The sequence below is a fragment of the Rhinopithecus roxellana genome, chromosome 5, assembly GCF_007565055.1.
Source record: "Rhinopithecus roxellana isolate Shanxi Qingling chromosome 5, ASM756505v1, whole genome shotgun sequence".
NCBI lineage: Eukaryota > Metazoa > Chordata > Mammalia > Primates > Cercopithecidae > Rhinopithecus > Rhinopithecus roxellana.
Window position 1 is genome coordinate 50,021,738 of NC_044553.1, and position 15,957 is coordinate 50,037,694.

At 37.9% G+C, this 15,957-nt stretch overlaps 1 protein-coding gene across 7 annotated transcripts in view; it reads right to left on the reverse strand.

Annotated features, from left to right (window-relative positions):
* NPAS3 (neuronal PAS domain protein 3) overlaps positions 1 to 15,957 on the reverse strand; it is an 891,171-nt gene that overhangs the window by 127,380 nt on the left and 747,834 nt on the right. The window lies entirely within an intron of this gene.

Genomic DNA, 15,957 nt, shown 5'->3' on the forward strand with positions numbered 1-15,957 from the left:
CTGGTTCTGTCTTCATCTTCAAATACTTAAGGATTCTTGAGGTGAAAGAGAAAGATGTTTTCACATGTATTTATTTAGCAATTGTTATGCTCAGTTTTTTTTTTTTTTTTTTTCCCTCACACGCTGTTGTTTGCATAAAGCCAAAACATTCTGTGAAATGTGGACGAGTCTGCCTCGTATTCAACTGTTTTATCCACGCATCATCAAAGACTTGCATGTTTGGTGTCAACCAGATGATTGACTGAATTCTACAGTTTTCTTATTGAGAAGTTTGGGCTTTGGATAGGAACAGCTATAGAAACAGCCAGAGATAGCAGTCGAGTATTTTCCTTAAAATACACAGATTTCCAAGATGTGTTTTTATACATATCATCTGATTTCCATGTAAATTTAAATGTAAGAAGGGCTGCTTACAAATATATGCAAAGGCATAATGTTTTCATTAAAAATTACTCATTAGCTCTATAATCGTATGAGGGATTTTCCATATAAAAGAGGTCAGCTGGGGTCTGAAGCAGCCATATTTTTTTTTTCTGCTGCAATCAGCTTGTTTTGCCTTCAATCTAATAGGATACATAGTACAAATCTCCTTGAGGGCTTTTTAAAAAAATGTTTTATTTTGTGTACTCTTTGAATCAGGCTAACTCTAAAGGCAGAGAATGAATATCAAATATTAGAACTGTTTCAGCCTGAAATAGAGGCACTGAGTATTTTAATGCTGTCAGGCATGACTACTGCATCTGGGTCATGCGCCGCCTGCGGGGGCAGAAATCGCTGGTAAGGACTGACCTTACCTCTGTACTCCTCTAATGCTCTAAGTTTTATCTCCTAAGAATAGTGGTAATGCTCCTAACATACAACGGGGAGAGATGTGTCAGCAATAGGACAAGCAAAAGCTCTTTCCCAGGTCACTAATGGGTTTCCCGGTCCTCTGGAGTGCAATGGTTTCAGGCCAGCTATGACATACCATGGAAGCTGCCAGAGCTTCAGACTGTCACAAGTTTCTTGGTGGATATTTACCTAGAACCCCTGCCTACCTCATTTCCCTTTCCAGGATAATTTTCAGCATCCCTCCAGATTCCACCTGCGTGCCTGCACCCTTTCATGCCCAGAAGGAAGACTGGCGGTGGAAAAACTGTCACAGAGAGTGTAATACTCAGAGCAATTCTTGTCCCCAGAACTCCAAGTCCCAATAACATGATCACATCTACTCCCAGACTCCATTTGATTAACATCTTAACAGGCTGCAGATCTTCAACATCTATCAATTAACATAGGTATAAGTCAGAAAAACAGGAGGCTAAATTCAGTTTGGTTAATGGCTATTCCTGAAAAAGGCTCGCATAACTTTTACGGAAAATGAGGTACTTTTCTCTTGCTATTAAATTGCACTCTCCTACTGTATCACCCCACCACTGACTATATCATTTTACATCCCCATTTCCTCCGTCTGGTATTGTTACAGAGCGTAAAGGGATTCACAGTGATCAGCTCTTACCCTCTGGGAGGGGGGGATTACATGGAAATAATCCCTTTAATGTGCGCCTTGCCTCTAAGCACTTCACACAGTAATAAATGGGTAAACTGACTTTGAGCAATTAAGACATTAAATGAAACTAATAAAATGTGTGTTTTAATATTTCTTGATGGTTATTTTGTTTGGAGATTAGTAAATATGAGGAAGTCACTCTCGTTTTGCATGGAGTCCAATTACAGCACTTTCATAAATATTTCTGTCACTTTTCTCCAACTGATTTTTTTCTTTAATACTTCAGTGTGCCTTTTGGCACCGACCATAGATTGTGATAGGATGACAACACAAATGGGAGATAAAATAGATATTTTTAGGGGAGCTGGTTATTGAATATTCATGTAAACCAGTCTTACAGAGAGCAGAAACTGGCCACTCTCTCCACATCCTGATTTGCTTGGATGTGCAGATACTTCCTTCCCATCAAATAATGTCTGGAGTATGGCACATCTAGGGCAGGACTGAGTATTGATGTGCCACAGAGCACTAGGGCACGGTGAGGACTTTTTTTCCCTGTGGCTTCATGGGATTTCCCACCAACATACCTCCAACATACCTCAAAGCTTAATGATGAGGGCGAGGTGGGCACTGAGAGTTTGACATTAATATAGTGTTTATATGTATACTGTAGTTAAGGCTGCGCAGTGTGGAGGAAAGCCCCGCTACTTGGAGTCATAACCTGACTTCAAGATCGGAATCTTCCTCCTCAGCTGTGCGACCTTGGACAATTAATTTAACCTCCCTGGGCTTCAGTTTCCTCTTCTAAAAGTGGCAGCATTGCTGCTCTGCAGGGCCCTAGGAGAACCACCCACATTGTATTCCACATGGATGCTCCCCTGGAGTTTTGTTTCTTGGGAATGGTGCAAGTCTGTGGCCCCGAGAGCTGGGAAGAAAACAAGACTTGGTTTACCTGCCTCTCAGCCTAATTTTGAAAATCCAATGAAACTATGCAGAAGGAATCACTTTGTGAGAAATAAGCACCACAAACACGTCTTGTTGTTGTTGCTGTTTGGTGGATCAGGATGAATGACATGAAGAAATGTATATTATTGTGTACCTTTGTTTCCTCACTTTGGGACATCACTGTACAGCAGGGGTGATACATGCTTTCAGCCTTAATAACAATACTGGCAGTTACCTACTACGTGCAAAAAGTATTAATTTTTGTGCTTTGCTTTGATTAATCCTCATAACAATCTTTTGAACTGGTATGATCATGTCCCGTTTACAAAAGAACTTGAATACTGGAAAAGGCCAAGGGTGGAAACAGAATTTGGTTCAAAGCCCACTTGACCTATCACCCCTCAGGTAGTAGTACTGGCAGCCATAGAGGCTAAGCAGAGACCTCTGAATTCCCCTGTGCTTCAGCTTGCTTTATTCAGGAAAGAACACTGAGCACCATGAAGGGAGGAGGCTGAGGGCAGGCAGCCTGCCAATCCCCTGGAGCTGGAGATGTTTTGCCATGGAATTCTTGGGCCAAAACAAGGCACTAAAGGAGGTACACTAAACCAAAATAGAGGTAGGATTAGACAAAGGTCAACTTATATATGCACCTGAGTCGTCATCATCATTATCATCACATCTTACATGTATCTAACACTTTCAACATTTCTCATACTGCTTTGACTTCATTTCACTTAAATTTTAGAGCCAGAAGACACCTTAAAAACCATCTTTTAATATCTCCTTACTTAATGGGAAAAAGCCCTACAGTTCTGAGAAGTTCAAATGCATGTTTAAGTTTACCCAGCTGTTTAGTGGTAGAAACAGGGCTGTGAGCCCAACTGTCTAATTCTCAGTCCACCACTTTTCCCACTAAACCCTTGTCTGATTTTTTTTTCTCTCTTATGGATACTCACCAGGTGAGACAGACTAGAACTCATGTTTCCTGCCACTAAATTCTGTGCCTCAAAATAGACTACAGACAGCAAGACGGAGAATTTTTTGCTTGATGAACAGACATTACTTCATGTTAGCTTCAGGATGGAAAAACAAATAAAGCTCCAATCCAATGCTAATTAGGTACCTTTAAATCTTCAGTTACCACCTCTTCCAAAACATGTGCCTGCTGAGAACTAGGAATAGTCTGTTATATTTAGTAGCTATATTACAAATGTTTTGTTGAATGAATAAAGAATGGATATTTACGCCTGAAAAAAATTTTCTTTTACTTGTACTTGATTTGGAAAAGTTTAAGTTGGTTCTTTTATGTTACTATAATGGCATTGTAATGATAACATTATTTACTCCTTAAAATGTATTATAATATAGCATCATAATATATTTATTCACATTAAGTCCTTGAGCTTAACTGAGGATGGGATTGTGTAAGTGCCAGGAAGGGACAGGTTTTAAGAAACTGTTTAAGAGAATAGTGTCCATCTTTCATAATCCACTTGTTTCCAATCTATGGCAAAACTCTGTTTAACTGGTTAGTTTCCAGTGTTCACACCCTTACGTCCTCAGGATCTGACCTGTAACATAGTTCCATAAAAATTAATATTTGTTCGTAACTCTCCCTTCAAATCACCAATAGTAGAAATTTAGAGAAATTTCATTTTATGTTAATTATTGGTCCTATCTTCAATCCTTAATTATGATCTAATGGAAAAGTAGAGCTTTCCCCCCTCCAATAATGTGTATTTCTGATTAGTGCAAATTGCATTCTAAGGCAACTGTGAGAACTTCAAAAATCCATGTTCTGTTTATGAAACTCAAGATAACAGACCCATTGATCTTTGAACTGTTTCTCTAGCAGAAGAAGAAGGAAGCATGACTGTTTCCAACTTCACCCACTTGGTCTAACTTTACTACAGCTGAATAACTCTAGAAGAGAACTTACTCTCTCATGTTGCTTAGTGTATTACAAAACAGCTGAGAATGCATCAGGGGCAGTAAATAGGCAACAAGTAATAAATAATCACATCCAGAAACAGGATTTTGTTTAAACTCTTTTTTTCCTGCCTTTTGCCCAGTGTTACCATAGATTCCTCCAGGACAAGCCATAGTCACTTGTGCCATCCAGCATATCCTATAGTCAAGCTAAACCACACAGCCTTTGTCAAATTTATTTCACATTCTGTTAGCTTGCATGTAATTTGCACACTAGACACAGCTGATTTGGTAACTCTGAAGTTTCCTGGAAAAAAATGTAAATATATTATACAGTGGTTTGAGTTGACTTTTCCATGTCAGGTCACTGTACCCTGCTGGTAGATAGGATGGGGGACTAATTTGTCTTTTCATACATCAAGCAAGCATGTCAATAGCCTTTGCTTGGCCCCCTGGAGTGAGCAATACTTTTTAACTAGAGTGATGTACTAACAGTGCAACTCATTGAATTCAGTCCTTCTTTGATTGGAGGGGTTTGGTGCAGATGAGGAGTAGGCAGTGATCTTGTAAGTCATCTCCATATTGGAACAACTTAAGAGAATACTTTGATAAAGAAAGGCCATACATCTGTTTTCAAGATATTTCTTTCTTTTAGACTATTTCAGTCTTAGAAACAATACAAAGTTGATTTTTATCAATAGAAAGGGTCATTTAAAACCTATTTAAGGTAGAATGTCATAAACCTTTTGTAAGGCTGCTATTAAAAAATACTTTGAGGGCATTGAGGTTACCGCAGGGGCTCTTAGTTAACCTCTTTCTCAGGAGTCCTTTTGCATCCAGGCTCCACTCCCTTAGGGAATGCTAGTAATATCTGAATAAAAGGCCATTCCTGAGAGAGGACTCTGTTTGTGGTAAGTGGCCCGGAAACGAAACTCCCAGGTGAGGCTTTCAGATCTACCCCAGAGACCCTGACATCCCGGTTAGAAAATCCTGCCCCAGGATGAGGTGGAAGTTCTATCTCGCCACAGCAGTTCAGGATTTGTATTTTTTTTTTTTTGGGGGGGGGTCACATTTATATTATTGAAGGATAATAAAGTGATAAGAGAATAAAATACAATAAGATATGATAGCTTGATTAGCATAGGTTTTCTTTGGATTTACTGGTATCTTAATGCCATCTTCATAACTTCCTACATGTTGCAGAATTCCACTGAATATTTATGAACTGTTTTGACAGAAACTTGATGTTCTTTACTGCTCTGTCTCATTCTATGTATTTGCTGACTTATCTGAAGAAAAACGCATAAAAGCATTGGGTCTGTTACAGAAATACGTGTATAAATTAGTAGAACAAGAAGAAAGGTTCTATATCAGAACGATGAGATAGAATGAAAAATCCTTCCAGTGTCATCAAATAAGAACACGAATCCACTCTCTTTCTACAGATATATTAACAGAGGCTTCCCTTAGAAGAATTTTAGCTAAAAGATACCACATCATGTGTTTATTTTATCTTCAAAAATGAACATTTTGACTCCCGTGGGAATCCATGAAGTACATTTTTTTGTTTTACATACATTTTTCTATCACCCCTGGCATGCCTGACTTGAGAATTCCAACAGCAGCACCCAAAGAGACACTGCATATGGGAGGCTGAGGCAGGAGAATTGCTTGAGCCCAGGAGGCAGAGGCTGCAGTGAGCTGAGATCATGACATTGCACTTCGGCCTGGGCGACAAGAGTGAGACTCCGTCTCAAAAAAACAAAAACAAAAACAAACCCTCAAAAAAACAAAAACAAGAGATACTGCATAACTAGTTCTGAACTTTGATTAAGATGTGCCAGAAGATAATTCCAGGGGATCAGTGGATCTCCTAGTTCTCAGAGAAGAAAAAGAAAAAAGCAGATTGTCGGGGAAATAGAGTCAAAGAGGAAATAAAGAACAAACTGCAGCTACTAATTGAGACGGGCACAGTTATTTGGAAGTCAGCACGTTTAAATACTTCTAGAAATAGTCTGTGTATAAAACAGATCCACAAACTCTTTGAAGGTCTCCCCCATTTTTGTTCTAAGAATAAATTATATGCTGTATTTCATTCTTTCTTGTAATCTTAGATCAGGTATACCTCCATCACACCATACTATGGAAGCAGTGGTTTTAGAACAGTATTGATGTGTCAATATCCTTTTCTTTTCCTTAAGAGACATCAGTTAAAAGAAGAACCTAGAGAATGCCTTAATACTGTGGGGATATTACATCACAGGAATGAGCCCAGGGATTTGTGAAAGTGACTAAATCAAGAAATTTTAAAACCTTGTTTTACAAGGTTCCTATAGTTTTAAATTTTTCAAGTGTCTGTAGGGGAGAAAAGGCCAACTTTTTAGTATTTATCACAGTGCTGAGAAGGAAAAAGGATGCCATTAGAGGTTACATCATAGCAAAAAGTGAAACGATGCCAAGAAAGAAACATTAACAATCTTAAAAGTAACTGAAGTCAGTCTCCTTTTTTCTGGAGATCAAATGAATAGTAAGATGTCACTTTCAAAGCTTCTTCATTACCTTGGTGATAAGGACACCAATCAACATAAAATACTTGATATTGGCATAGTTAATCCATTATCCTCAAATTTTACATGTTTCAGTATTTGTCATTTAAAGCTGGATATGTGTTGAGATGTGTGTTATGCATAGCCAGACTTCAGTGTCAATACATCTCAATTTTTATTATTGTTCTCATAGTGAATTTTGTCCTTCTTCTTTGATTACATGAACAAGAAAGAGTGGAAAATGCTTGCAAGATTGAAATTTAAATATTTCCCTGATTCTAAACAGCCATTTTATTTTGAGACAGGGTCTCGCCCTGTCACCCAGGTTGGAGTGCAGTGGCGTGATCTCAGCTCTCTGCAACCTCCGCCTCCCAGGCTCAAGCGATCCTCCAGTCTCAGCCTCTGGAGTAGTTATTTGGGATTATAGGTATGAGCTACTGTGCCTGGCTAATTTTTTTTGTATTTTTAGTAGAGACGGGGTTTTGCCATGTTGGCCATGCTGGTCTCAAACTGCTGGCCTCAAGTGATCGGCCTGCCTCAACCTCCCAAAGTGCTGGGATTACAGGCATGAGCCAGCTCGCCAGCCCAGCTCTTATATTTTAAGGAAAGGTAACTGGATTAGGAAAACTATAATAATTCTGGGGATGATTTTTCCATTTATGTTTTGAAAGCTACAAAGTAATTTTACTCTGGTCACGGTAAAATAATGTGGTTTATATGACTAAAACCTTAGATATGCTTAATGCACCCATATAACAATTACACACCCAAATAATAATAAATAATAAAATGCACAAAACATACAATTAGTCATTCCTGAGTGTTTTCAAAGGGCTACTGTATAGTGGAAGATCAGCAACAGCACTTCCCACCAGGAGTTGAGTCACAATGTTTAACTGATACTGTTGGGTGAAAAAAACAACAGCAAAACCAGAAAGATTTAACAAAGATAATTTGTTTGTACACCTCAAGAACTCTTTAAGAGAAAGCAAAACCAAAGGAGGATCTTGCTTGGACTGCAGCATCATGTTAATGCTGTCGCTGCTGTATTTGAAACAACTGGCTCTCCTTCTCCATGTCCCCATGAGGGGTCTTTAAAAATCTTATCTAATGGGTTGATAGGTGCAGTAAACCACCATGGCACATGTTTACCTCTGTAACCTGCACATCCTGCACATGTACCCCAGAACTTAAAAAAAATCTTAGAAAACCACAAAGTATCCTAAAATATTTTAGCCACTGTAGAATATGGGTGGTTAGCCCATGTTAAGAAATTACCTGGGGAGTTAATCCAAAAGGAGAACAAGAAGGAATAAAATTCATCATGCCATGATTAATCACTGACCCTCCCGAATACCATGTGGGCACCATGGCCATGCTGCATAATTTATTTCTAGTGAATTACCATAAGAAAAAGGCCTAATATACTGCTATTTTTATTTTGGCTATTGTAACTACTAACTGTGGTAGTGTTTGAGGTTATCTTCTATGAAAGCAAGTCAATACCCTGAACACTCTCTAGGTGCTATTTTAAAGGAATAAGTTAAATTCACAACTGTTTAATAACAGACTGAGTTAGTCTCGGATAGAGAATGTAAATAGAACTGGCATGCAGAAAAAAATGGGTCAAAAGAAATGACTCATTCCAGAGGCTAAAAGCCTGCCTGTATATCTTAGGGTATTTTGAGAGGACTATGGTGGTCGTGAGGGAGCAAACCCTTTTGAGAACCTGATAGGTTCTATGTCTTGTCTCACCAGACAATGCTATAATAACACACATGTAATCTGGTGTTTTATTTCAGGAGCTTCAGGCACCTTTGCTGTTTATCCAGGAATAGTCTCTAGAGCTGTGCTGCCCAATATGGAAGGCGCGAGTCAGGTGTTGCTACTGAGCGCTTGGAATGTGGCGGCTCTGATTTGTAATATGCTATAAGTATACATTAACACCAGGTTTTAAAGACTTTGTACAAAAATATAAAGAATGCAAACCGTCATATGTTTTATATTGATTGCATGCTAAAATAATATTTTAGATATGTGAAACTGAATAAAATAGCAAATAATTAAAATTCTTCTCACTTGTTTTTACTTTTTAAAATGTGGTTACTAGGAAAATTTAAAATTACCCATGTGGGTTGCAATATGTTTCTGTTGAACAGTGATGATCTAAAAGCAAGAATTCTTGGAGTAGAACATGAAAATGACATGAAAGGGAAGAGGTATGAGATAGTAAAAGATAACAGAAATAAAGAATTGTCCATGGAATAAAAGAACTGAAATAGTACATTTAATTAGTCAATCATATATTTATTGATCATTTACTCTCTCTGTAACACACTGTATTTGGGATTTTAGGAATTACAAGAAACATTACAACTCAGCACCTGCCCCCAAGTAGCTTACAGTCCACTTTGGAGAGATAAGAAAAACACATACAAAGTCAAATAATATGAGAAAAATATATGACAACACAATGTAGTAGACGCTTAATTTTTGACATAAGTACTGTAGATCACTGCCTCTCAGATTTCTCCAGATTCTTTAGAATTTCCTTAAAATGCAGCATGGACTCCCAGAGATTCTGGCTCCAGAGATCTGGGGTAGGGGCCAACATTCTGCATTTAGGCAGTTCCTGGGTGATGCTGAACCTGCTAGTTCACGATTCACACATTGACTAGCACTAGTATGTCTGCACCCAGAGGTGGTTGTGAACCAAAAGTATCTGGGACAGCAACTCCCATTCTGACTCCTCACAGAAAAGAATGAAAAAGGACAGGTGGCTTAGATGAAAAGATGGGAGCAATCCAGGACACAATAGGGTTTTAACTGCACTAGGAGCTTATAAGAGCAGGGGTGGTATATTACACTGTTCTTGGATTAAGCCTAGGATGTTGGGGAAGCATTAGGCAGAGGTTCAATAAACACTAAGTGATTGATTTAGGCCCTAAAGAGATAGATCCATGCTAGTGTTCATTAACCGTTTTCCGCTTCCTTTTAAAATACTAAAGAACAGGTTCAAGTAATCATTTATAGGAAATGTCATATCTCATTTTTCTTCTCAGGTTGGTACCTCAAGGACAATTGTCTCATTGTAGACACAGGCCTAGATAATTGGCACACTTTGAGCTAACTTCTTGTCCTATATATTTAAGCCCTGGACCCATGATTTTTATCTCATTTGTTCCTGTATATGCCACACTGGAATGATCTCAGTTTACGGTGGATGATTTTTTTTTTTCCCCCAATAGGTGAACACAAAACCTATGGTGTATTTTGGAATTTTAATTAATTAATTAGAGACAGGATTTGCTCTGTTGACCACACTTTGGAATCTTTTTTTTTTTTTTTTTTGAAGTTTAATTCTGAAGAATTTATTTGTAAGTCTTTTTAAGCAGTGGGTTTGAGTGTTAACTTTAAAAAAAACCTTTAAAATGATTTTTAAATTTTTTTGTTGCTACAGAGTAAATGTATATATTCATGGGGTGCACATGATGTTTTGCTACAGGCATGCAATGTGAAATGAGCATATCATGGAGAATGGGGTTGCAATTCCCTCAAGCATTTATCCTTTGAGTTACAAACAATGCAATTACTGAATGTCACCTTTTATGGAAAAGGTCTGTTCAAAGTCATCATGTTTTTTGTTTGTTTGTTTTTTTAAATTATACTTTAAGTTCTGGGATACATGTACAGAACATGCGGGTTTGTTACAAAGGTATACACGTACCATGGTGGTTTCCTGCATCCATCAACATGTCATCTACATTAGGTATTTCTCCTAATGCTATCCCTCCCCTAGCCTCCCACCTGCTGGCTGTCCCGGGTGTGTGATGTTCCCCTCCCTGTGTCCATGTGTTTTCATTGTTCAACTCCCACTTATGAGTGAGAACATGTGGTATTTGGTTTTCCATTCCTGTGTTAGTTTGCTGAGAATGATGGTTTCCAGCTTCATCCATGTCCCTGCAAAGGACATGAACTCATCCTTTTTATGGCTGCATAGTATTCCATGGTGTATATGTGCCACATTTTCTTTATCCAGGCTATCACTGATGGGCATTTGGGTCAGTTCCAAGTCTTTGCTATTGTGAATAGTGCCGCAGTAAACATATGTGTGCATGTGTCTTTATAGTAGAATGACTTATAATCCTTTGGGTATATCCCCAGTAATGGGATTGCTGGGTCAAATGGTATTTCTGGTTCTAAATCCTCGAGGAATCACCACACTGTCTTCCACAATGGTAGAACTAGTTTATACTCTCACCAAAAGAGTAAAAGCATTTCTATTTCTCCACATCCTCACTAGGATCTGTTGTTTCCTGACGTTTTAATAATCGCCATTCTATCTGGTGTGAGATGGTATCTCATTGTGGTTTTGATTTGCATTTCTCTAATGACCAGTGATGTTGATTGAGCCTTTCTTCATATGTTTGTTGGCTGCATACATGTCTTCTTTTGGGAAGTGTCTGTTCATAGCCTTTGTCCATTTTTTGATGGTTTTTTTTTTTTTTTTTTTCTTGTAAATTTGAGTTCCTTGTAGATTCTGGATATTAGCTCTTTGTCAGATGAACTGATTGCAAAAATTGTCTCCCATTCTGTAGGTTGCCTGTTCACTCTGATGGTAGTTTCTTTTGCTGTGCAGAAGCTCTTTAGTTTAATTGGATCCCATTTGCCAATTTTGGCTTTGTTGCCATTGCTTTTGGTGTTTTAGTCATGAAGTCTTTGCCCATGCCTATGTCCTGAATGGTATTGCCTAGGTTTTCTTCTAGGGTTTTTATGCTTTTAGGTCTTACATTTAAGTCTTTATTCCATCTTGAGTTAATTTTTGTATAAAGTGTAAGGAAGGGGTCCAGTTTCAGTTTTCTGCATATGGCTAGCCAGTTTTCTCAACACCATTTATTAAATAGGGAATCCTTTCCCCATTGCTTGCTTTTGTCAGGTTTGTCAAAGATCAGATGGTTGTAGATATGCAGCATTATTTCTGAGACCACTGTTCTGTTCCATTGATCTGTATATCTGTTTTGGTACCAGTACCATGCTGTTTTGGTTACTGTAGCCTTGTAGTATAGTTTGAAGTCAGGTGGCATGATGTCTTCAGCTTTGTTCTTTTTGCTTAGGATTGTCTTGGCTACATGGGCTCTTTTTTTGGGAGAGAGACATGAAAAACCCTTCAAAAAATAAATGAATGCAGGAGCTTGTTTTTCCTTGAAAAGATTAACAAAATAGACTACTAGCCAGACTAATAAAGAAGAAAAGAGAGAAGAATCAAATAGATGCAATAAAAAATGGTAAAGGGGATATCACCAGTGATCCCACAGAAATACAAACTACCATCAGAAAATACTACAAACACTTCTATGCAAATAAACTAGAAAATCTAGAAGAAATGGTTAAATTCCTGGACACATACACCCTCCCAAGACTAAACCAGGAAGAAGTAGAATCCCTGAATAGACCAATAACAAGTTCTGAAATTGAGGCAGTAACTAATAGCCTACTAACCAAAAAAAAAAAAAAAAAAAACCAAAACAAACAAACAAAAAAACCCAGGACCAGATGGATTCACAGCTGAATTCTACCAGAGGTACAAAGAGGAGCCCGTACCATTCCTCCTGAAACTGTTCCAAACAATAGAAAAAGAGGGACTCCTCCCTAACTCATCTTGATACCAAAACCTGGCAGAGACACAACAACAACAAAAAAAGAAAATTTCAGGCCAGTATCTCTAATGAACATCGATATGAAAATCCTCAATAAAGTACTGGCAAACCAAATCCGGCGGCACATCAAAGAGCTTATCCACCACGATCTAGTTGGCTTCATCCCTGGGATGCAAGGCTGGTTCAACATACACAAATCAATAAATATAATTCATCACATAAACAGAACCAATGACAAAAACCTCATTATCTCAACAGATAAAGGCCTTCGATAAAATTCAATACCCCTTCTTGCTAAAAATGCTCAATAAACTAGGTATTGATGGAATGTATCTCAAAATAATAAGAGCTATTTATGACAAACCCACAGTCAATATCACACTGAATGGGCAAAAGCTAGAAGCATTCCGTTTGAAAACTGGCAAAAGACAAGGATGCTCTCTCTCCTGTTCAACATAGTATTGGAAGTTCTGACCAGGGCAATCAGGCAACAGAAAGAAATAACGGGTATTCAGATAGGAAGAGAGGAAGTCAAATTGTCTGTCTGCAGATGACATGATTGTATATTTAGAAACCCCACTCAGGAGGCTGAGGCAGGAGAATGGTGTGAACCCAGGAGGCGGAGCTTGCAGTGAGCTGAGATCGCACCACTGCACTCCAGCCTGCGTGGAAAAAAAAAAAAAAAAGAAAGAAAAGAAAGAAAAAAAAAAAAAAAAAAAACCATCATCTCAGCCCCAAATCTCCTCAAACTGATAAGCAACTTCAGCAAAGTCTCAGGATACAAAATAAATGTGCAAAAATTACAAGCATTCTTATACACCAATAATAGAGACCCAAATCATGAGTGAACTCCCATTCACAATTGTTACAAATAGAATAAAATACCTAGGAATACAACCTACAAGGGATGTGAAAGGCCTCTTCAAGGACAACTACAAACCACTGTTCAAGGAAATAAGAGAGGACACAAGCAAATGGAAAAACATTCCATGCTCATGGATAGGAAGAATCAATATTGTGAAAATGGCCATACTGCCCAAAATAATGTATAGATTCAATGCTATCCCCATCAATCTACCACTGACTTTCTTCACAGAATTAGAAAAAACTACTTTAAATTTCATATGGAACCACACTTTGGAATTTTTAATCTAGCTTCTTTCTTCTCCCAGTAGGGTTGTTGTCTTTTTACTCAACCACAAGTCCAACAACAGTGGTGCTAACCAACTTTTCTTCCTAGGGCAGGTAGAAAGAGCTCAAGGTGAAGAGTATTTCAGTAATGCTCTTTTAACTGGGCAACCACAAAACCTCAACCTGTGTGATCTACTATCCCAACACCAAATACCTTGTCTAACTGCGCATTTCCATGCTGTCTAGATACGTTGGTATGGCTTAGTAACTGAAAGACTCTTTCAAAGTTTTGCTTTAGGTTGTGAACCAACAGCCGGCTACCAAAAACCTTGCTTCTGTAAGACAGCACTGATACATTGGAAATCAGCCAGAAAAATCACCTATAGGGTTGTGCCTTCTGAATTTAATTAAATTTACCAATTCATTTTTACAAGCTTTACATGTGGTTATCAAAACCTTCCAGTTTTACCAAACCCCTTCAGTTTTGCCTTAAAAGCCAACAGAAGAGCAAAAATGCATTGGTTGAGAAAGGTTGGGAGTGGGTGGGAAGAGAGGGGTGAAAACTTATCAAAAGTAAAATTGGATTAAGAGTCAATCAAAATCCAACTGTGAATTTATCATTTCAATGAATTTCAATGAATGGTTTAAAATCTGTTTGAAATCTATTTGAAAATGAATATGTAATAATATAGACATATCTCCTTTTCAAAGCCAGTATTGTCAGATGTATTCTGAGCATTATAATTCATGAACAGAGTAGATGACTATTTGAAAAGTATTAAAATGAGCTGACTTTTCAATACAAGTGTCTTCACAATAAGTTTTCCTATTCTGGGCAATTCAGAAATGTAGACAATTGTGGTAGAAAAATAATATGTATTGTAATATTCATTGTACAGTAGTAGTGTAGTAAGTGGCAATTCTGGACATTACAAGAGACACAAGGATTATTTTCTGTGATTGCACAGAGAATACTTGGATTTCTTGTGAAGCTTTTGCATTGGAAATGAGATTCATCAGTCTGAACGGGGCAGGGTTAGAGCCCTTAGCAACATGCTTATTTTGTAGAAGGTCACTCAATAATAACTTCCTCTGCCCTCCAAGCTTATTAAGACTGACTGGCATATATTAATGAAAACACCTGATTCTCCAACCATAAAACCCAGACAAAGACTTTATTTTAATATTAAGGAAGGAACCCTTAATTAGCAGGGTTTCAAAAATGTCAGCTTCTTCTATTAGCTGTTCTGGTCCATCAAAGCCATAATCCCTACTGTCAAATTTCATCACATGATAGACAGTTTGCCGGCTGTCTTTTTTTTTTCCTTTTACTGATCATACTGACTGAAGCTTTTTTTAAAAAAAAAAAAAAATTATTTTGCCATCACATTTAACAACACATTGTGTATTTTCTTGTTATTCTCTTTATATTACTCTTCGCTTTCAAAGACTCTTAACACATGTCGGCTAAAAAGGTGGGGGAAATACTGAAGAAACATAAGTATTACATGTGAATACATATGCATTCTTAGGCGTATAATTAAGGACTCTTGGAAGACCTGGGCTTGCTGGTATTGATTGCCTTTGAGAGTATGTAAATGTGCTGTCCGAAAACAGAGACAAATAAAAGAGTCTCATAGATGATTTCACATTTTTGATGTGTCAAGGAGAAGGGGAAGAATTCGGCAGAAGAACCCGGGATATTTTAAGATAAACATTAATTACTATTAACCATCAGTGTACCTGCCTGTTTCAAGGAATTCATTAGAGCGTCTATGGCTTTGCGTTGCCCTCCAGAAACAAGATAAAATGACTGCATCTAGCAGGACAGAATAAATACATAGCTCTTAAAGTATTTGTGTTTTTCATCTGATTCAAAACATTTACTGTTGATTAAACCCTTTTGCAAATGGAAAATTTCATGCAATCCATACCACGAGGGATAGAAAAACACAAAACAAAATCAAAACAAGGATGACTCAAGGATTTATGGGCAACTTTTGTGAAGACTAAACTGCAGCTCTTTCTTTATCCATAAAGGAACAAGGAAGCCTCAGGAATAACAGTTTCCGTGTTTAGAAATGAGTTATGAGAAATAAAAGCTGGAGAAGGAACTGATGGAGATGGCTTGGACCTGGCAGACTTAGTTGTTAGAGTTGATTAGCTCATACCCATTTTCTTTAATGAGGATCAGGGACTTCATGAGAGAACACAGCATGTTTTCTTAGCTCATCCATTTGGCATCACTGAAGCAATGGGC